At 33.8% G+C, this 22,973-nt stretch overlaps 1 protein-coding gene across 1 annotated transcript in view; it reads left to right on the top strand.

Moving 5' to 3' along the window:
* The first annotated feature begins 7,711 nt into the window (after nucleotides 1–7,711).
* Nucleotides 7,712–22,973, top strand: part of LOC108741127 — a 266,602-nt gene continuing 251,340 nt past the window's right edge. The window contains exon 1 of the mRNA XM_018475786.2: nucleotides 7,712–9,163. The gene's annotated coding sequence lies outside the window, so the exon portion shown is untranslated. The remainder of the gene's footprint in view (nucleotides 9,164–22,973) is intronic.

The following is a 22,973-nucleotide window of genomic DNA, read 5'->3' as shown; positions in this document are numbered from 1 at the left end:
CAATTAGATGACCTTTTACGCATTTAATTTGTTGTGTTGAACGTAGAAGCGATAGTAAAACGTTGCAGCTGTATCATGTATATTCTTTATTTAAACTGCTAAGGTTGTTTATACTTCTACATTATTTCTCCTTCTTTTTTGGTCGTGTAAATCCGACCTTTCCCTGGGATTCCATCATGCTGTCCTGTCACCTTTTATTTTGCAAATGCTTTTATTTCCATTGTTATTTTCCCCATTACTATTACCAGTTCATCGTCATTGTACTTTTATTCTTTTCTAGTTTCTTCCTTGTTATTCCCTCCGAAATGTCTGATTCTCTTTATTTTTTATTATTTCTGATTTTTCCTCTTCCTCTTTTCATACTTCCTAATCTATTACTATTCTTTCACATTTTCCATATTTATTTACTGATCATCTTTTACTATTTTCTCCAACCTCTTCTGTATTCTTCTCACTTCCACAGTCATTCCATTTCCAATCTCATCGTTCTTTTCTTTTGTTGACAGTAGAATATTAAAATAGATTATTCGAATTAGTAAACGTGTAAAACAGGGTAAACACCCACTTTAGTAAACATAATAATGTTATTGAATGAATTGCTTATTCAGAGAAAGCATGATTAAAATATAAGCTTAAAAGAATAAAAATGTAAAACTGTCCTTATTTTTCTCTCTGAATTAAGGTTGACTGAAAGAATAATACATTTTCCATTTGATTTTCTTGATTTATTTTGCGTACATGGAGCAATAATGAATTCATTTTTTACTTCTCATAACTTTCTAGCATGGAACAGTGAACAGAGTGTTGGTAACAATTGTCTAACTAAAAGCATTCAACTTTATTATTGCCTTGTATTAAGATTTTTGCACATTATTCAGTAAATTCTACAGATAAATTATCCATCAGTTCGTATGTCTCATTTGTATTTCCCAAACCACTATTGGAGGTTGAAGAGGACCTCCTGACTTTAATTCCTTAATTCTTTGCGAAACAAGGATATTAATCTCCGTTCTACAAAAACTAAAAATAACAGCTATTTCCAGAAAATTAGAAACCAATAGATATTAAAATAATGAAGTACAGAATGAATATTTAATCATATGCGACTGAAATCAAGAAAAATATTTATGGACAACCCTTTAAAACTACAAAAATATTCTAGTGTAAAAATGAAATACATAAAGCATTTCATTTAGTTTTAATCAGTATACGATTCATTCTCGTACCTACTTTGAAATTTTTAGGGACTTTGATGTAATAGTCAAACGTATTTACTGATCAATGGCAATATGGGCTTCAAGTCACGTTTTAATTCTATGTATTCGTATTGAATATTTAACTAATTTTTGGAACAATACGACAGATTTTAAAATTTATCGTGGGATTCACTTCCGCTGGCTGCGTTTTTCTTCTATTGACAAAAAACCTTTCACAAAAGAATTTACTGGTGTGTTCGGGGTGGTTAATTGAGAAATTCGAAAAATATTATTAAATGTGAATGGATAATTGGAACACAGTTCTATGCAGTTGCGAAACGTATTTGTACAGTGGGAGTAGTGGAACACAAAGAATTAGAGAACGCCATGAAAAGAAAAGGATAGAAATAAGGAGGGACTCGAAAATCGAAAAAGTAGGAGAACAGGAGGCGGTATAGGTCAATAAGAAAAAAGTAATAATAGCCATGAAGACCTATTTAATATGTTAGAAGCAAAAACAGGAGCAAAGAGAGGCAGAGCAATATATGGTTTCTTCTAGTTTTAGAAGTATTGGCTAAGATAAAAAATAATACAAAGTGGAAGTGCGTGTTCAAGTGGTCTTACGACTAATAGCTTTGTGATGACGAGGAAGATAAAGTAATCCTAATGGAATATACATATATGTAGAGCACGAGTAATTTATTAAAATGTAAAAAAATCTAAATCTTATTTCTGATGGGAGTAAAATAGTAGTGCTGCTTACTAGCAGTGTTCGGAACCGTACGATAATTATCGTACACATACGATAATTTCATGCCTACGTACGATGTACCATATCATATTATTATCGTACGCAGATTGTACGATAATTTTCATGCATTCAAAATTTAGTTTATTCTTACCCTCTCAGACAATATCACGAAGACTTTTTTTTATTCGCGAATATTTCCTTTTCTTTCTGCTCACAGCGCTATAAACATTTTTGTTATAGGCAGTGTTAAATTTAAAAGAACGTGCCTGCAATAAAAGAACGTTATGTAGGTTTTTCCTCGGCAGGTAACATCCCTTCGTGTTGGTCACCAGATGGGTCGATGGTCTCCCCATCCACAATTTTGTGATTGTAGTCATGTAGTCACTAACCATAGCCTAAGGTCAAAAACACCCCACTAACATACCTCGACTGCCTATATCTTGTTATATTTATGTATTTTTCTATTATTGATTTTTAATTTAAAGGGTGGAGGTAGTTCAGGTCTGTCTTTTTACCCGATTAATACGAGTAATTTACTAATTATAGTGATTATTTTGAAAAGTACGATAATTTTGCTCCATGTACGATAATTCTACGCTACAGGTACGATAGTTTCCTCGCTTCAGGTTGTGAACACTGCTTACTAGTAATTATTGTCCAACATATGAATACAGTGAGCAGCAGATATCAGTAGATAGCAACAACAAACTGTTGCAAGTCGATGTTATACCAACTTGCTTTCAAAGGGCTTCTTCTATTTGGTTGGTGATTTGTTAAGACTGCCTATAAAGTGGTGATGAACGAATAAGACCTAAATCACGATCTAACTCTGCTGGTTCGATAAATTATTGATCAAGATTTTATACTGTTGTTAAGAATCATAGCACCACTAGTCCGAAGAATGATAGGATTCACATCTCTCCTCTTTCCTGGTTTGTGCCAATCTCTGCATTTCTTTTAAACTAGAACTTCGCACATTCTTAAGGTATCTTTTTTTTCCTTTTAACTCCTGTTTCTGCCTCTAATATGTCTCTGACTAGCCCTTCATGCCTGAGAAGGCGTCCTACCAACCTATCTCACCTATTATTGACTTCCATAGAGTCCTCTGTTCACCTATTGTTTCTAATACTTTTTCATTTCTAACTTTCTCTATACCCTCATCAGTCGCTTGTAACACCACATTTCGAACGTTACTAACCTTTTTTTTTTGCCGCGCCCATTGTCTATGTTTCGCACCCGTACAGCGCCACGCTGCAAACATACACCTTTAACAATCCTTTTGGAACTTCTAAATTAACCGTTCGCGAGCAAAGAAGTGACTTCTTTTTATTGAAGGCGACTCGATCCTGCGATGTCCTCTGCTTTATATCCCTACTACTCCTTCCGTCTTGATTTATCTGACTTCCTAGATTCAGCCACTTGTTCTAATTTTCCGTCGCCTATCTTTATATTCGCTCTTTCCCTACTATTTCTTCCCTTGCATACCAGTATTTTTGTTTTACTTTTATTTATTTTCATACAACACTGCTTTGTCAACACCTCTTCTATTTTATTTAAAGCTAACTCTAACTCCTCCTTACTAGATGCTAATACTGCTATATCATCTGCAAATATAAGCATACTAATCTTTTGCCTCTGTATATCTATCAATACAGTTGTACTGTCTTTAACGATGTTGATCGCGTCTTCGACGTATAGATTAAACAGTAGCGATGAGAGTGTGCATCTTTGTTTGAGTTTATTCCTAAAAGCGGGAAAAATCATGGAGATTCGATTCTCGTGACGGACAAACCATTTTGTACGGAACCCTCAGTATTCTCGTATTCTTTCCACTAACTCGTCATTTCCAACATTTTATATCCACGGTAAGAAATTTCCTTAATATGTAATGGCTATTACTGTGTCTACGACTGATGACACTTAAGCAGGTACATTTGATCTTTGTTTATTTCATGATTAAATTTTTGGTTGTAGAATGTCTTGATAAATATAACCCTTTCGTAAACTTAATACATACGTTCTTTTATTACTCCTTTGTCTTCAGTTACATGCCTGGAAGTCTGTCGCTTGCATTTCTTATTAAAGCATTCACCTGAGAAAGGATATACGTAATAAAATTACGTGATGGGACGGTCACGTAGCATCGTGTGCCGAGTTATCTTATCTTCCCTCGCTAGTCAGGTGTTATGATACAAGCCCTGTTCACACTGTCTTGTTTTTCGGAGATCCTTATTAGGGTTATAATTCATCAGAATCAACTACGTATATTTCTGTGTACACATAATTACATAAATTAAGGATCTTATGAACAGTTTTAGAATTAAACAAATAAAAAAATAATAAACATGTGCCTACGTGCACAGATATGAAGAACGCGATGTTTGTATTTCAAATAGAAAACACAAAATAAATGAAAGTACGAATTATCTCTTTCCGAAAAATACATTCGAAATAGATATAATTGTAAAACAGGAATTTCGTAAATATTTTTTAGAATACCTATTTCATGATTTTATTAAAATATAAGTTAATATAATGTTCTCCTATTAGTGGTTGGTAATTTTGTATGTCATTAGTTCAAGCTTAGTCACTCCCAGGATGCTCACGGAAGGACACTACATATCGGTGGTACGATATATTACATTTTATAGGTAATATATTCGACGCAAAGTTCGAAAACTGGCTGTATTTTTCATCCAATTCTGATTGTGCGTCTCGTTACAACCAAAGCTTGAAATATAACTTTTGTGTACTTAAATACCACCCTCTCACCAACGTTCCAAACCACATTAAAAAAAGTCGTTTATAAACTCTAAACCAATGAAATTTTAATTCTTGGTTGGCTAATTTTCAACGAGAGGGTTGAGTTGAAATTGTTGAAAGTCTGCAGGGTGACAAAATCAATAATAAGTTATCTTTAATTAAAACCTGATATACCAACAACTGACAGAAATACAGTTCGGACATAGTGATGTATTCTTGTCGATAAGAACAAGTAAATACAGGAACTAACAAAAATTTATTTAAGAACTAAGAGTGTTTTAGTTTTTCCGACGTATGTTTCTTTTTCTCTGATAGAATTACCCGACAACGTCGGGTAACCGGTGTCATTCTCTGGACCCTATAAAAAGTGCCGGATCCGCCGGGTAGCGGATCCAAACCGGGTACACGGTCCATCTCTATTAATGATCAAATTGAAAACTAAAATAGAAAGTAACATAACTTAACATAGTCTAACCTTCTATATCATACTTTCTGAGTGATTTTTGTATGGAGCCTCAATCTGTATTAGGTTTGCCAATATCGTTTCTTAACAAAAAAAAGATAAAAATCGCCATTTATGGTAATGGATTCACTAACGAATTAGTGCTATTTGCGAACAGCAATAAGTAGCCTTGGGTTGACCTAGAAATTATAGTTTCATTTGCGAACAGCTAGTAAGTTATTTAGCTTCTGTTATATAGGGGTTCCATCTCTTTGGAATATATCTTTGGTATAGGTATATCTTTCTCCCGTGCTCGGTTTTCTACCGAAAACAATCCTTTCTTTACTTCAATAAGAGCCATATCCGGCTTACAAGCATGTGGTGTGACTGACATTACTTCATCAAGCAAGTGTTGCTCTTTATCATTCCTTTGCACTGTTGTATTTTCTCTTGAATACATAACCAAGTGATAACACCTTTGCTGTTTTCACGACACTTTCGATATTGATAACCATCGTAGACCAAGGAAGGCTTTCCTTTTGATTTTCGAAAAATGTAACGTTAAGCCGTTAAGGTAACAAATCTTGACTTCACTTATTAAAATCGCAGGGATTAATGTTATATATTTTGAAAAATCTAACTGTAAATAGGGTTACTACCACCTCTTGTTATTATGTTACTGGTTGATAATTTATTATTACCTAGTTCATTATAGGTTCATTATATTAATTAAAAATAAATACCTACCTAATGATTATGATTGTTATTATTGTTGTTTATCGGAACATCGTTTCATTTCTATTAAACAGATACAACCGAAATAAATAAAATGTAGTTGTTCGCAAATGGACCTACATTTATTTAGAGCACCTGGATCTTAATACGAGTATTCGCAAATAACACCAAAATGTGGTTGTTCGAATCAGAAACGTTCGCAAGTAAGACGACACCTCACTAACGACCCATGGTACGGGAGTCGTCTTGTCGTATTTGGGGATTAGAAATTACCTGTGCTATTCATAAAGAACCTTTTCAGCCTCAAAAAGTAGTACGAAATGGATTAAAAGCTGGTGGAATTATTCGGTCTTTGTTCCTTGAAAATAACCATGAAGATGCTGTATTGGTAAATGTTGAACGCTATCGAGGTATGTTGACTAAACCTGCTTCGACTAAAATTAACGAATTAAATTTGATTGAGCTCTGGTTTCAGTAAGAAGGTACATCCCATGTAGGAAAGTATGAATGGGTTAGGTATCGGCCAAAGTTGGCTTGTCAGTCATGAGCTCTGGGACAAAGTTGAATTACAACTCTGGGTCAGATATGGTTGAACATCGGGCCTGGATTGGCATGCAACCTTGGATCAACGATGAACCCTAAAGATGTGCCAGAGTTGGCCCATTTAGCAACCAATCTTCTGCCAAAGTTAAAATCAATGGTGGTGGTCCAGGGAATAAAATTTGTAAATAAAGTATATATATATAAACAATTATTTTAAATAACCAAGACTTATTTAAGGTTGGAATTAAGAGAATAATTGTTTATTATGAATTATAAAAAGACGAATACAATTAATTTAGTTAAATATTTGTAATAATTTATCTTTATTTCTTTGCTGGCCGTTTAGATCGTCCGCCGTCACGAACTGGAGCTCCAGAGAGATTAACAGATACTTAGATTATTGTTAAATGTTATCAATGATAATATTTATTAATCATTTTTCAAGTTCAATAATCTTTATGATTAAAAAAAAATAATATAATTCAGATTATTAAAATTATTTCTCCTTTTCCTTCAAAATCAACTATTTGAACAGTACTATTAATGTCTCTTTAATTAATAAAAAATAAAATATTGATTACAATATTTATTCAATCATTCTAGATATCATTTTATTTGAATTTAACTATAGAAAATGTCTCTGGTCAATTAAGTTGACCCAAACCTGACCCAAGATTAATCAGGTGAAGGTAATATAGCCAACTTTGGTCCAGGTCTGAGGCAGAGACAACTACCCATTCTTGTAGGTCAATTGTATGCCTAACTTTGAACTCCGGTCAGTCAAAGCTGCTCACCCGATCGTCAACTCTGGTAGTTCCTAGATGGGATTTTGTATTTAGGTAAAGGCATGGTTTCAAGTTTCTATTTAATGTTATTTTAATTTTGTATTATTACAAAATTTGTACTTTTGAACAGGTTATAAGACTTCATACTTCAAGAAAAGAAACTACTTTAAAAGAGTAACTTTGGCCTACTGGCTTCCCTCTGATTGATACACATTCCCGGCTTGCCGCTCTGACAGGCAATTAATTTTCCAACTTTCGAGAACGTTAAAAGGTTTTCAACTGGATTTTTTGTTTTTACCAAACATTATTATTAAAAGGTTAGAAGCGTTAGAAATGTGATGTTACAGGCGAATAATGAGGGTAATGTAGATAGAGAAGGTTAGAAATGGGAGGTATTAGAAAGAGTAGGAGAACAGAATGCGTTATGAAAGTCAATAAGAGATAGGCGAGAAAGATTGGTAGGACATCTTCTCAGGCGTGAAGGGCTAGTTAGAAACATATTAGAAGTAGAAACAGGAGTTAAGAGAAGTAGAGGTAGACCTAGGTTAGATTACTGATCACAAATACATAGTTACAGATGTGGGATATTCTAGTTTTATGGAAATGGGAAGATTAGCTCGGATAGGAAAGAGTGGAGGTGCGTATCCAACCAATCTCAGGACTAACGTTCCTGTCATTATGATGACGATGATGATTATTTTCATAGTGTAAATAAAGGGTTTTTGTAAGTACTGATGCATAACAATAAAAATGATTATTTTGTTAGTAATAATTCGAAGACGAAGTAAGTTAATGGTAGTTAAAGGAATGCGGATTAAGTTTTAAAATAGAACGCGTAGTTTTGCCGACTATAAATTTGGAGATACGTAGAAAATGTCAGGAAATCATTAAGGTGAGTGAAGATGGCCACCCGTCTCACCACCCTGCCTGTTGTTATTTGCTCAATCTCTAACTAATTTTCTACTAGTGACCTAAATGGGAAATTACGAATTCGTACTATGTAACAATATAATAAATGTTCATTAATATGCAATAACTTTCCAATGGGCACTTTCAACTCGTGTACTTGGTCGACCGACGTTCGTTGACTGTCTTCGTGTCTTGTGTCTTGTGTGGATCGTGGATACCATATGACGACACGACTACTACCACTTCGGAGAACAGTTGACCGAAGTAATTAGACCAGACAAGTAGGTAGGTAGAAGAATAGAACGTGTGTGTGTAGGTAGTAGTTGGCTGTTGTTTGTAGCTGCACGTATATATCACATTGGCGCCGTTCGTTTCGTACGTTTCGTTCGTTTCTTTTTTTATGACTATTTGTCGCGACGATCGTATAGTTTATTATATAGTACGCGATTGAATTTCGCGTGCGTGTAACATCATCATCATTGATGAAACGCGCGGTTGTTTCTTATATAGACAGCGTTAATAGTTATTATTGTTGTGCGGTGTTCGTCTTCTGTTTCTTGGATTGTTTACATATGCTGGGTACGATTTCGTTTAATAACGGGAGTGTGTGTGTCGGTACGCGAAAATAGTAAAACAAAACTGGTACGAATCGGAGTGTTCTGTACTTACAGGTAGTTTATTACCGCGATGATGTACTTTAAACTCCGTTTGCGGTGGGATTTATGAGTTGTTTTAAACTTTTATAGTTTACACAGTGAACAATGCGATTCTTGGCGTATACGTAGGTGCACTATTCGTACAGTTATTAACATAACAAAGTGTTTTCTTTTACTTTTTAATATTTGTAAAGTTAAATACTGTCCGGTAGCCGTTTGTGGTCTTATTAGTTGTTTTACTACGACTGGGACGTACTAGTATACTGCTAGTACTGGTTATGATAATTAGATTTATTTAATGGGTTGCCAATTTGATTGTGAAATGCAGTGAAAGGATTAATAAGGTCGCTTAACCTTTCGACGGGGATTTAAACTTTTGCACGGTAAGTGACCATAACAGTTTTACTGATGACGGATGTACATATGTATGTATTCATATGTTAAAAAATGGCTGTTAAATCGCCCACCAACCACCTATTAATTTGACCTTATATACAGGGTGTTCTACCTCAGGCGGTTTCGTCTATAACTCTGTTATTATACATTTAACAAAAAAAATGTTTTTATAAAAGTGGTCTGGAATCAAATGGTGGATACACAGAAAACATTTTCAGCCATACAGGGTGTTGCATTTCTTCTGGATGCTACCTAAGTTCATTAGTTGAAATGAAACACTCTGTATATTTTTACATTTTTGGTTTCGTTGTTAAATTTTAACAGTTCTCTGTACCATCTTTAGTAGTTTTCAAATATTCAATTGTTTTCGAAAACAACACGATTTTGGTTATTTTAAAGAGACCAAATGGCATCTAAACTAAGGGTTGGCAACTGACGGACTGCGGGCAAAGTTCAGACTGCGAGGGTCAAAAATTGGACCATCAAAATTTTTTGAAAGTAAATTAATCAAATAAATTATTTAAAAGATATTTTTTCGTAGATAACAAAGTATGTTTAAGCTATGAGCGTCACTCATCATTTTTTGGAGAAGGACCTCGATAAAAATTTCCAAAAATACCCGCCTAAAATTACCTGTCAACCCCTGATGTAAGCCATAACAGTTAAAATCCTGCGGTTACTACAGTTCGTTTTAGCACGAATCACTGTATTTTTTTCACTATGGGCAAAATGTGTAGGTAGTAAGACCCCGCTTAACGCTGTTTCATTTAGCGCTGTTTCGGTTTAGCGCTCTTTTATTTCAACCCGGGGATTCCCCGAAATTGTGCAGAGCGCTAGGTTTTATGGACCAATTTGTTGAAAATGATCCAAATTTTGACAGGAGTTCAAAAGCAAGATGAGGTGTTATAGATGTTTTATCCACTTATCAACAACTTCTAATAGAACGCAAAAGGAAAACGCAAACTACTTATAAACAGAATAGACTAAATGATCTGACTGTCTCAGAATTTTATTTTTTTTAATAAGAAAAAACGTTTGGTTTTAATTTTATTAAAAAAAACAATTATTAAATTTAATACCTAACCAATTTTCTATCCATCTTCCCCTAACCCCATTATTTACATTTTAAGCTAGTCTCGTTCAGCACTATTTCGTATTACGCTCTACTTTGATGGAACGTATCCTGCGCGTTAAGCGGGGTCTTACTGTACGTTATTCAGATCCGGAAATATCAAAACCTACTTTTGAGAAGCTTACAACTCCAATAGCCTTTTTTCCAAACCGTTAGGAGATAAATATTTAAAACCTTATACCACCGTGTACTTTCTTCATTTCTTCCTGTCTATTGCTATTTGTTTCCAATTCTTACTCTTCACTTACCTTAGGTCCTCTTCTACGTCACCCTTTTTACTTCCTGGGTTCCTGAGAAGGTACTACGTTTGTTGAATAAAATCGCTTAATATTTTTCGTTCGACTATTTTTAAAGATTTTCGTATTACCGGTAATTAAAACTAAATAAATTTATTTCATCCCGGACTGGCTTACGTTACCTTTGTTTTTCTGTTATTTTCTTATTATTAGTTAGAATAAATAGTGATTAAAGGTATAAGTATACCTACTAAAACAATAAAATTACGATCGGCCCAATAAAAATATATAAATTTTCTTTTTAGGAAACATTTTTATTCACATAAAATTAATTTTAAGACCAGTCGGATATCAAGTATTTTCTGATATTCTTCCAAAAGGGCCAGCGACATTGTCATCATCATCATAAAGTCGTCAGTCCTAAGACTGGTTGGACACGCACCGTCACTCTTTCCTATCCTATCGCATTTCCCCAAAAACTAGAACAACCCACACATAACAGCAGGTAATCTAATCTAGGTTCACTGTTACCCCTTTTAACTCCTGTTTCTATCTCTAATATGTCTCTGACTATACCTTTATGTCTGAGAAGGTGTCATACCAACCTATTTCGTCTATTTCTTATTGACTTCCATAGAGTCCCCTGTTCTCCTACTCTTTCAAATACCTCTTCATTTCTAACTTTTTCTACCCACGATATCCTCATTACTCGCTGCTAACCCCACATTTCGAACGCTTCTAATGTTTTCTTTTCCGGCCGCACCCACCGTTCATGTTTTGCACCCGTACAGCATTCCAAACATACACCTTTAACAATCTTTTTCGAATTTTTGAATTAAACGTTCACTAGCATAGAAGTGACTTATTTTATTTCTACTATTCCTTCCGTCTTGACCTATCTGATTTCTTAAATACCTAAAATCAGCCACTTGTTCTGATCTTTGGTATTCTACCTTTATATTAGCTCTTTGCCCACTTTTTTGTCCCTTGCGTACCAGTATTTTGCTCATTAGTCATGGAACATTAATATTTATATGTACACCTATCATATGGGCAGGTGGTAACGGCCAATTAAATGTGTGTGCTTGTCCTTCACCCCTTCTGATTTTTGTATCTGATAGAAATACCTGTTGCATTTGTACCTTTATAAATCAACTATGTTAACCCTTTTATTCGTCAAATGGAATGTATAATTAGAAATCAACCTTGCACTTAAGTAAAAGTATAAAAAAACAAATTTTACCTAGAAAGAGTTCTCAAATATATGGTTTTGAAAGAAGAAAGAATTAAAAATAAAAATTAGGATTAAGTGCGTGCAGGACTCAATCAGGGGCCATTCTTTAATTAAGTAAGATTTTAAGGTATAAAGTGGGTAGGTACTTGCTATTTACTGTTAATTCTAGATTTTTTTCTGCAAAAAAAGTGCACCATTATTGATTCCAAAAATGGTATATATGTACTAGGATTGACAATTTATCGATTAATCAATAAAAAAAAGGATAATGTGGTGTGGAAATAATAAAATGACCGAAAAGGACTTATCCCAATAACTACAACTTAAAACTGCGTACACGTGTTTTTAATTTGTTGTGGTTATTGGGGTAAGTCCTTTTTAGTTATTTCATTATCGATTATTTGATTATTATTCGGAATAATGGATTGTTAAATTATAATTGCCCAGATCTAATATTGTCCTTGGTTGGGTTTTCTTAAGTCCTGATCTAACCTGTCAGTTATAATTCGTAATGTAATTATCTACATGCCTACCTCACAGGTCTGTACGTATGGTAGTATTGTAAGGTGATTAATAATCGATTAATCGATTTTCAGTTTGTAAAAATAATTGATTAATTGGAATTGATTATTACGATTAATCAAGTGAATCGGTAACTGATTGTTAAAATTAATAGTCGCTCAACTCTAGTAGATACTCTGTACATGCGTTAGAAGTTGTACTTCTTTATATTTACTATTTTTGTTTTATAGATATATTTTTTGATGCAATTTATGGTGGATAAGAATTAAGAACGAATTTTCACATTAACATAGATATAATATGTATTTTAGTCTGGATATGCATCAATTCTGCAAAATTGTGTTTAATTCATGAAATATTAAGTATTAGGCTTATCAATTTCATAATAATGAAAGTAAGAGGTACCTAATTAATGAAATTTTGAAAAAGAAACTCAAGTAACCTAACCCAACCAATACCAACATAAGTTAGCTAGAACACTTTAGCTACTTTTCCATTATTCGATAAATTATCTGTTGTTTGAAATCGATAAATGTTGCGGGAAGCATGCGCCCCTTTTACAGTTACAGTGTATCAGGGTATACACTTTTTTTTAAGTTAAGTTTAAAACGAGGTAATACATTAATGAGGTACGCACCTGTTTATTTAAATTTTGTATCTTCTGAAGGTTAAAGTAGAAATGATTGAGAATAATTATTAGTATTCTTGAGATCATTTTGAATATTAATTACTGTTAAAGATGTAAATGAAACATAATAAGTGAATGGTGCCATGATATTAGTACCGATTTATATTACATAAAATACTTAATACTTTTTACAGTAAGGCAAATAATTTTTAATAGTATACCTATTTTTAGTTATTTTTCATTACCAATTTTATTTAATACGGAAAAATCAAAATAAATAAGCAATAGGTGTAAATTCTGACAGAAATACTGTAATGACCTTCTAGAGATACGTAAATTCTGCCCGATTATCCATAAATATAAATCTCATGGTGCAGAAATGCGTTGTCATGCGACCAATGTGTACATTTAAAAGTTGTCCTAAATATTTTTACCATTTATCTACTTTCCATGCATTGCAACAAGATTCGTATGTACCGCTAGTATTTTTCTTACTATTATATAGTGAATGAATCTCTTTTATTTATTTTTAGATATAAGTAAGTACTTTAATATTATATTAGTTTTTTTTTATAATTTGAAAGAACTTAGTAAACAATTCATATAATAATTTCATGTTAGCTAATGGATAAAAGCAATTCGTTTACTCAAAAAATAATTTAAAGTCTATTATTATGCAATTTGGGAACGTAATAAATGGAAGGGAACCATCACAGGGCAAGTGAAGACAGAAAGCCGCCTCACCACCCTCCTTGGATTCTACTCCCTCGATTATTATTGATTCTGGTGTTTAAACAATCGTTAACTGATCTACTAACACAGTAGTAGGTATTAGCTTGCAGTAATTAAATAAATAAATTTATATGTACCGATTTTGTACCAGCGACCTAAATAACAATTTATGGATACTACGCAACAATACATCTGCAGAGACCTATGCATATTAAATGTTTCAAATGTATATTTTTGTGCATTCATAGTGCAGTGTAATCTGTTTTGATTTAATCAAGGGTAAAAGCAGGTTGTGTTTTCATTTAGGTTAAGCCTGATATTGAAAAATTTAATATCTTAGTCTTCCCACTGAATATAGAACAAAATCAGAGGTAGCAAGTTTTATTAAGTGTTTTATTTTGGACTTTAGATCTAACGATATCGTTCATGTTTTCATTAAGTATTTAATGGCACTACTTCCGTATGATCAACGGATGAATAACTTTTGCGATTTATATACTAGAAAATTGTATATCTGAGGAGACAGCTTTTCATTCAGGAAAATGGGAACAGTTTTCTTGTTCGACTTATGAATGCTTCACTCGCTAAATCGATGTTTGATAGTTCTTCGGCTTCGTCCTTTTCTAGGCATCCCCAGCATCAATATCTCCTCGAGTAAGTTTTCATTAACTTTTGTTACTAGTTCGTACAAATTCTTATCATTTTCATCGGATGTTAATTCTCGGTGAGTTACTTCTGAATTAGCTAATTTCTTCCAAGATGTTAGAAGTATTGCTCCAGTACAGAGAATTCCTCTGAGATTAATTACGTTTAGACAATCAGTTAGGTTGTCTCCTTCGTCCACTTTTTCCAATACTAATTTTGATAAATGGTTTTGTGCATTAGATGAACCATTTACCGTCTTCAATTACTAGGTTGCAAATGCTGCTTCCGGAGTTTGGATAATCGAAAGTCTACTGTATTTTGAAATTGCTTTACACAGTGGTGTGTCGTTAGATTCATACCTGGAAAGTAATTGCCAGTTATTTTATTTTTTAGAATGTGTTTTTGATACACCCTAAAATGTCTATACAGTATGTTCTTTTGTTCGATGACAAATGCCATTGTGTAGCGTTACTTTTATAACATACTAGCTTTTCCCCGCGGCTTCGCTCGCAGAAATTAATATTGTTTCTTCATAAAACCTTTTAACCCCTAATTCACCCTTACGACGTTATAATTTTATGTAATGTCGCCATCTTCGATTTCAAATACAAACGTAGCAACAACATTTCATCCTGAAGGGTTGATTTTTAAAAATTGCCAAAATACGTATTTGCTTAATTTTAACAATGAGCAACCTTCGAGTAAATCCGAGTACAAATAAAATATACCCCATGGAAACGTTGCAACCTCTTTTCACTGATTAATAATATACCAAGTTTCAAGTAAATTCAACCATAAGTAAAGTATGTCCCAAACAAAAATTTCAACAACTCTTTATCCCCCCCCCTGGAGAATTTTTTAAAATGTCGAGATAGGTCTTTCAGAAATTAAATGAGAGACCATTAAGACCAAGTTTCAAGTAGATCTGACCACAAATAATATATATTCCATTTAAACATTGCAACTCCTCTTTACCACTCATCCCTCCCCAACAGGGATTGAATTTTTTAACCAATTTCAAGTAAATCGGACCAAAAACAAACATGCAATCTTTGCAAACTCCTTTCAGCTTCCTAAAGAGGTAGAATTTTGTAAAATGTTGAAATAGATATGTATGTCACTAATTTTATATGAATAAGCATTAAAGTTAAGTTTCAGGTAAATCTGACTATAAATAAAACACCATATTTAACATTACGTGTAGCCGTCGGTTGCGTTTTGTTATTCCGTCAATTGCGTTTTATTCTTATACCACTTTTTTTTCCACTGGAACTGATAAAAAGAATCATATGTCCGTCTCCTGGTTCTAAGTTATCTCCCCACCAATTTTCAGCCAAATCGGTTCAGTCGTTCTTGAGTTAAAAATATTATAACTAAAACGACTTTCTTTTTTATATATAGATATTGCAATAATATTTTAGATGTTTTCTTTATTTTATAGAAGAATTTGCTTTTGCATGTTTTCCGCACTTTTGTTTACCAAAGATGTGTAGGTTGGTGTTGTTTTCTTTTAAGTTTTGTATGCTTTACATCAAAACCGAGAATTCAAGAAAAATAACGAAAGTAGTAAGGACATTAAAAACTGCGAGCTTTTGGTTTGACAAATGGCAGAGATTCGTTGAGAGAAAGCCGGCGAATCATTAAATTTAAAGAGCCGGTTTTCTTCGTACACGATCATTTCCTTAAATTTTTTGCTGTTCGTTTTTTAAAAGCTTCGCGAATTAATGTAATGGTGCCTCAGGACCCAATTTTGTAACAGTCGCAATTGGTCGTAGAGAACGTAGGTACAGACTAAACGGGACGCGGTAAATTGTCCGATATTATTTATTGAACAGTTGCTGTGGAAAAGTGACATAATAACTAACAAATTTAATTTTGAGTTTTATGTATTGTTTAGCCAAATTCATTGTTATAAATACTGTTATTATATTAAACAATTACCACAAAAAACTTTTTGAGCGGACACGTGTTTCGTCCACTTCATACGTGGGCATTATCAACGAGAGAGTCTTGTTTTTAATTTTTTAATTAATTTTTTAATTAATATTTACCACAGTCGCCTCTTTTTACTTTCACTGTTATTATATATCCCATTTTACCAAAGAGTAAAAAACTGAGCATATTAAAAAACATAGAGATATACAAACAAAAAATAAAAAACAGCATCATAAATCGGATGCCACATTCTTCTCACTACACCATACTTCAAAATAAATAAATGCCGAAAGGCGAAACAGCTTTCACAAATACAATTAACGTAATGGAATATATAAACAATAAAGTAAATTTAATTTTAATTAAACCAATAATCTTATGTATTTTGAAATAATTAAATTAATTGAATGTTTTCATGCTATAAAATTCTTCAATTCGGATGCTTTTTTGTTTTGTTTTCGTAGTAGACACCCAGTCGTCCTTGCGACTTGCAGTGTCGTTTCCTAAAGGGAGGTCTTCTTTTCATTTGCGCAGTTATCGAGACATGAAACAATCACATTCATCATCATAAGGTCATCACCCATCAGACTGATCAGACACGCACCTCCACTCTTTCCTATCCTGACCTAATATTCGCATTTTCCTAAAACTAGAACAACCCACATCCTTAACTATTTGCGGACAATAATCTAATCAAGGTCAACCTCTACCCCTTCTTACTTTCGTTTTTGCATCTAATGTGTCTCTGACTAGACACTGTCTGAGAAGGTGTCGTACCAGCCTATCTCGCCTATTTTTTATTGACTTTCATAGAGTCCTCTGTTCTCCTATTCTTTCTAATACCTCTTCATTTCTAACCTTCTCTATCCACGGTATCCTCATCATTCGCCTGTAGCACCACATTTCGAACGCTTCTGACCTTTTTTTTCCCCCGCGCCCACATTATAAGGTGAAAAATATACAAATATAATGTCTAAATCTCTTAGCCTGGAGATGTCTTTATAGGTTATACATAATTAGTACCATTTTGGTGGGGTTTTAAAGCTTAATTCCCTTAGTTTAATTTTAAATTGTCCGTGTATTGTTTTGCTGAATTTAGTATAGTTGAGACGATCAAAATTGGCAATGTCCGCAGCAAATTATCAGTGAGAATTGACGTATCTTCCTATTTCTTGTTTGCACTTGAGACTGTAGTCATTTACTGTGTTATCAACACGTCCTTGTTAAGTTAGGAAATGCTTTGTTGAGCAGTATAGACAAAGTAAAAAGAGATAACCGAATAATAGTAAGACATACAGCAGTTAGAGGTTGCTTAGGTACTCAAAAGGTACTCAAAAGTCGGCATTATAACTGCCTGATCGGTATTATATCTTTAAACAAGCGCCTTTGTTCTTCTAAATTCTTGAGAATGTTGAGCTTTCTTTCAAGTCAGATGCTGGCAACACTCAAATTTTGCCGTCTGCATCTCTTACTGTTACACATCAATTGATATAATGTTATTCCTTTTTCTTTATTAGTGTCGGCTGCAATTCCTAACTGTCATCTCTTTTCTATGTTTATAAAGTAGCCGTTCTGTAAGCAACCGCTCTAGTCTAATTAGTAAGTTGAAAGAAGAAAGTAAATGCGATTGTTTTATTGCGGACTATGCCAATTTTGAATGTCTCAACTTGGTATTAATAAATATTCGCATGCATCGGCAGCCAACTGTATAGCATACTCCAAATTTTTTCGATGCGGGCTGCTGTCTGTTACCCTTTAATAAAATGTAGCACATTTAGATAAGTCTGGCGCCTGTTCTGTAGCTTCTGTTTTATATTTAACAATCTATATCAAACGGCCACTGACTGATTGAAACTTGGATGTAAACAATTTACGGCATTATTCGATTCTTGAATGCTAGCAGATGAAAACAGATTGGAATGATCGCCTGGTTATAGATAACAGTATCTAAAATTACATCTCAAAAAGTGTTATACTTTTATTAGTACACCCTCGGTATTCGTTTATTGTCTTGAAAATTAAACCTGACACGTCTAATTACAAGCACCGTATTTTGCTGTCGAGGAAAAGAGCAATCAGCATCTACCAATATCACTCCTGTATATAACCAGAAAAGTATTTGGTGGCAGTTAAAAATTATTACAATTTTCGAATATTTAAGGATATGGAACCTTTCTAATTAATGAATTGATAGAAAAAAAAATTAATTTACTTTGGTCTCGTTGTGTGTCCTGATGTTGAGGTGGTTAAATAATAGAACGCAGAATAACGATAACAACTTTAATAAACAAGAACAAAAAAATGAAGACTAGAATTAAGAATGTAGAATGGTGAAGTTGAATTTAGGAAGGATAAGTCAGAACTGATTTTAGTTTTTGAAAAAGAGATCGTAAGAAGGGTGATAAGGAGGAGTTAGAAATAAGTTAATTAAAGTAGGGAACCAATAAGATGGTAGTAAAACCTGGAAATTTAGTTTAGAAGAAATACCTAGAAGTTAAGTTTGACCCCAAATCACCGAAGAAACTGACCATAAAACTGCAATTAGGAAAAGTAAGAATTATAGACGTCATGCAGTTAGTATACAGAGTTGAATTGTTAAAAGGGATGATAGCAAAGTACGTAGGCAATTAAATAGTCGTTTAGCTGAAGAATAGGTATAGAGTAGGTATAGAATAGAGTAAGTATAAAAATAGAATTATAAGAAAAGAATATTTACACAATAATAATACAATAATACAGAAATTCCAAACACACAAATACATGCATCACAGACATACCAAAAAATATATACAACCACACACTCAATACCTTACTCTAAAAAATTAATTACTTTCTTAAAAACTATCAAATCGCCACATTACTAAGCAGCGAAAAGCGCGTTCTTTAATAAAAACGATTTAATTTAATTGAACAGAATAAATATATCGTTTAAAATATTGATAAGTATATGAATTTATTTAATATCAACTTAATACAAAATCTATAAGCTTGTCACCAGATCAGACATGGAAGATGACGACTACGATCACTCTTTCAAGAATGTATTATAACGACTTACGTTTTTATTAAATGGTACAAAGATATCTATCACTTTGCCCAAATCAAGTAAAGCTTTCACGATTTTTCTCTAGATGAACATGGTTGTTGAATTACTTATCCAAAAAAAAATTCATATCTTGGCCGAGCGGTGGTGTAAAATGCCATACGCATCAAAAGAGGAAATAAACAAGTGGCCTGAGACATTCTTTACGTTTCCACCCCAGGCGCGGAATGTAATAATATTATCACAGAATTCAAGGCGGTTTTGGTTATAGCTATAGGTCCTTAGCCCATAGAAAGACAAAGTTTTCAAGAGAAGAGTATTGGTGTAATACAGCGTATTTCTGAAATAAGTAGCAAGATTGCAGGATACCATAAGGCACTATAAAACATAAAAAAATTTAGTAAATGATTGGCAGTCCGAAAGTCCACCGTATTCGAGAACAACATATTTCAAAATGCAGGTAAGAGCTAGTTCGGCCCTGGTGGGACACGCTGGAAAACACGACAATGCAATGCTGCATTGAATCAGCTGGTTAATAGCAGCATCCGTGTTGTATTTCGTTTTTCTGACAGAGTTATTTGTTCATTTAATGTTGTTAGGCTTGTACGTATGTAGTCAGTCGATGTTAATGGCAGTAGGTCAGTGTATGATTGTCATAGGTCACTGCAGAATTGTAGTTACTACAATTGCGTTTAGTACGGCAGAAATTTTTGATATGAAACTAATTTAAGACGAATGTGAATACAATGTCAGTGCAAAGGTAGATTCATCGATATTCTTAGCGAAGGCTTCCTTATTAGTAAACCATTTTAAGTGCTCTACAGAGATTAAGAGAAACCGTCAATAAATTTGTTAGACACCTCGAGGTTTGTCTTTTAGCACGAGGTTCGATGTTTGTATAATTTTTGTATTGTACGTACGTTTGTGTATGTGTATGGGTGTTGGCAGGATAGGACTGTTAACGAACCACCCATAAAAGAAGCTAAGGATACATCAATAGTTGGGAAAATTATCCTACAATTAATAAAATTACAATTACCTATCAAGGGGATATTAATTTATCTAATAATGTTTACGTAACGTTAATATTTTATTTCTTTTGTGTTCTAAATACCAAGTCGAGATTTATTTTAAACAATGCTGCAAACTATCAGTGATGAACAAAGTGAGTATTTAATTAATTTGTATCGTAATGTAGTAATAATTAAGCTATTGATATTTACTTTATTAGTCGTCCACAACGAGCACTGTTTGCATTCTCTGTCGATGTAGCTGCTCAGTTGTTATCCAACTTTTTCTGTATGTTGCAAATTCACGCCCCTCCAGGACCGGCTTCTTCTGATTATCTTACAAACCTTTTGTCCCTTAATAACGCTGATTTACTAACTATGCAACTTATTTCAGGATCACGATGTATAGTATATGAGCAGTTCATCCAGCTATAAGTTAATTGATGTAACTAGGTTTACTGAATGCTTTAATGATGACCCTAATCTCGGTCACTCATTTAGATTGCTGGATTAGCCTTTGTCAAAATGAATTTTCTCCACACTCCATAACGTGTCTGAAGGATTATACACATATCCTATGCTTTTAAAAATTCTTAGGAGACGTGAACACCGCTTGTAAGCTAAATGAATCGTTTCGGAGTCTTCTAAAATATAGAATAAGTCGAAAATTCCTTGAATATAATCTCCGAGCAATAAATCTACCTAAATGAAAATGGAAAGGAAATAATAGTTCTGTTAAGAAAAATTAGAAATTAATTCTTATGTTTGCGCACTTTGAACATTATTTGAAACAGGAATAAGACACATCTGTATAGTTTTATTTGCTAATGAAGGTGTTACAATATTGTTAATGAAGCAAAATAAACATTAGATATTAAAAATCAGATTAAAAATAAAAAAGTTTTTTCGAGGAAGTTTGGCCCGTACAATTAGTTGATTTTTTTGTACAATAGTGTAGCTTTCCAACGTCCTTAAAAACTTAAATCGTTAAGTAAGGAACCCTTAGCAAATTGTGCGTTATATAAAATGTAGACAAAACATGGTAAACACTTGTTACTACATTTTAAAGAACTACTACTGATTCATGTATTCTGGGATTAGGGGTTGCAATCCAAACAATGTGGGATTCTACAATCTCGCGGGAACGTGCATCATTTGAACGCCTGGGGATTCGTAAAATCATAAAATTCAGTTAAATATAGCGCCCTTTTAGTCATCCTTTAATAAAAAGAAGCCACTTCTATGCTCGCGAACTGTTAATTTAGAAATTCGAAAATGATTATTAAAAGTATATGTTTGGAGTACGGCGCCGTACCGGTTCGACATAGAATGGTGGGCTCGACGAAAAAGAAAACAAAAGCGTTGGAAATGTGGTGTTACCGGCGAATGATGAGGATACTGTGGATAGAGAACGTTAGAAATGAAGAGATAGTAGAAAGAATAGGAGAATAGAAATAGGCGAGATAGGTTAGTAGGGCACCTTCTCAGGCATGAAGGTCTAGTCAGAAACATATTAGAGGCAGAAACAGGAGTTAGGAGGGGTAGAGGTAGGTAGGTAGATTAGACTACTGTTCGCAAATAGTTAAGGATGTGGGTTGTTTTAGTTTTAGGGAAATGCGAAGATTAACTCAGGATAGGAAAGAGCAGAGGTATGTGTTCAACCAGTCTTACGATTGACGACCTTACGATGATGAACATTATTACACATTCTACTTAAACGTGGCTTAAATTTCATTAAATATGAAAATATCTACGCGGAATCTCGCAGGATTAACATCAATCCATTATCCCGCGGGATTGTAACCTGCTGGATTGTAATTCCTACATGAAATGTGCAGTTATTCTACAGTTTTTTAATACAACCTATGCGAGAGAGTAATTTACATTCACCTGATCCATCAGCTGAATGCTGGATTGAGTAGAGAACCGTTAAGTGGTTCCTCGATAGAAAGCCACCTGTTCAGGTGAAATTCGAGAATGGATCGGTCCTGTGTTAAACGACGACAGGACGTATTGTATACAAGCGTATATGTATAAGCGCATACGTTACATGGTTACACAACATCAATAATAATAAACACGCAGCACGTTGATTATAAAACTTGTGCTGCGTATTTTTTACTTTATAACTAGCAGACTACCGATTCATTCGATGTACCGGTCGGCCAGTGCGTAAAACGTAAAAGTATATGTCCTGTACCCAAACAAGAACATCTCGACGTAAACCTGTTCTTGTAGTATTGTCCTGGGGCTATACACATATTTATGTATGAAAACCCATATACAGTATGTTCCTAAAGCCCCATATGTATCATCATCATAAGGTCCTAAGACTGGTTGGACACGTACCTCCACTCTTTCCTATCTTGAGCTAAACTTCGCATTTCCCTAAAAAACAGCCCACATCCTTAACTATTTGCGAACAGTAATCTAATGTAGGTCTACCTCTACCCCTCCTAACTCCTGTTTCTGCCTATAATATGTCTCTGACTAGACCTTCATGCCTGAGAAGGTGTCCTATCAATCTATCTCGCCTACTTTTTATTGACTTCCATAGAGTCCTCTGTTCTCCTATTCTTTCCAATACCTCTTCGTTTCTAACCTTTTCTACCCACGTTATCCTCATCATCCGCCTATAACACCACATTTCGAACGCTTCTAACCTTTTCTTTTCCGCCGC

Source organism: Agrilus planipennis, unplaced genomic scaffold (assembly GCF_000699045.2).
Source record: "Agrilus planipennis isolate EAB-ADULT unplaced genomic scaffold, Apla_2.0 scaffold31, whole genome shotgun sequence".
In the NCBI taxonomy this organism is placed as follows: Eukaryota; Metazoa; Arthropoda; class Insecta; order Coleoptera; family Buprestidae; genus Agrilus; species Agrilus planipennis.
The sequence above is the reverse complement of the archived record's forward strand: the minus strand, read 5'-3'. Positions and strand labels throughout refer to the sequence as shown.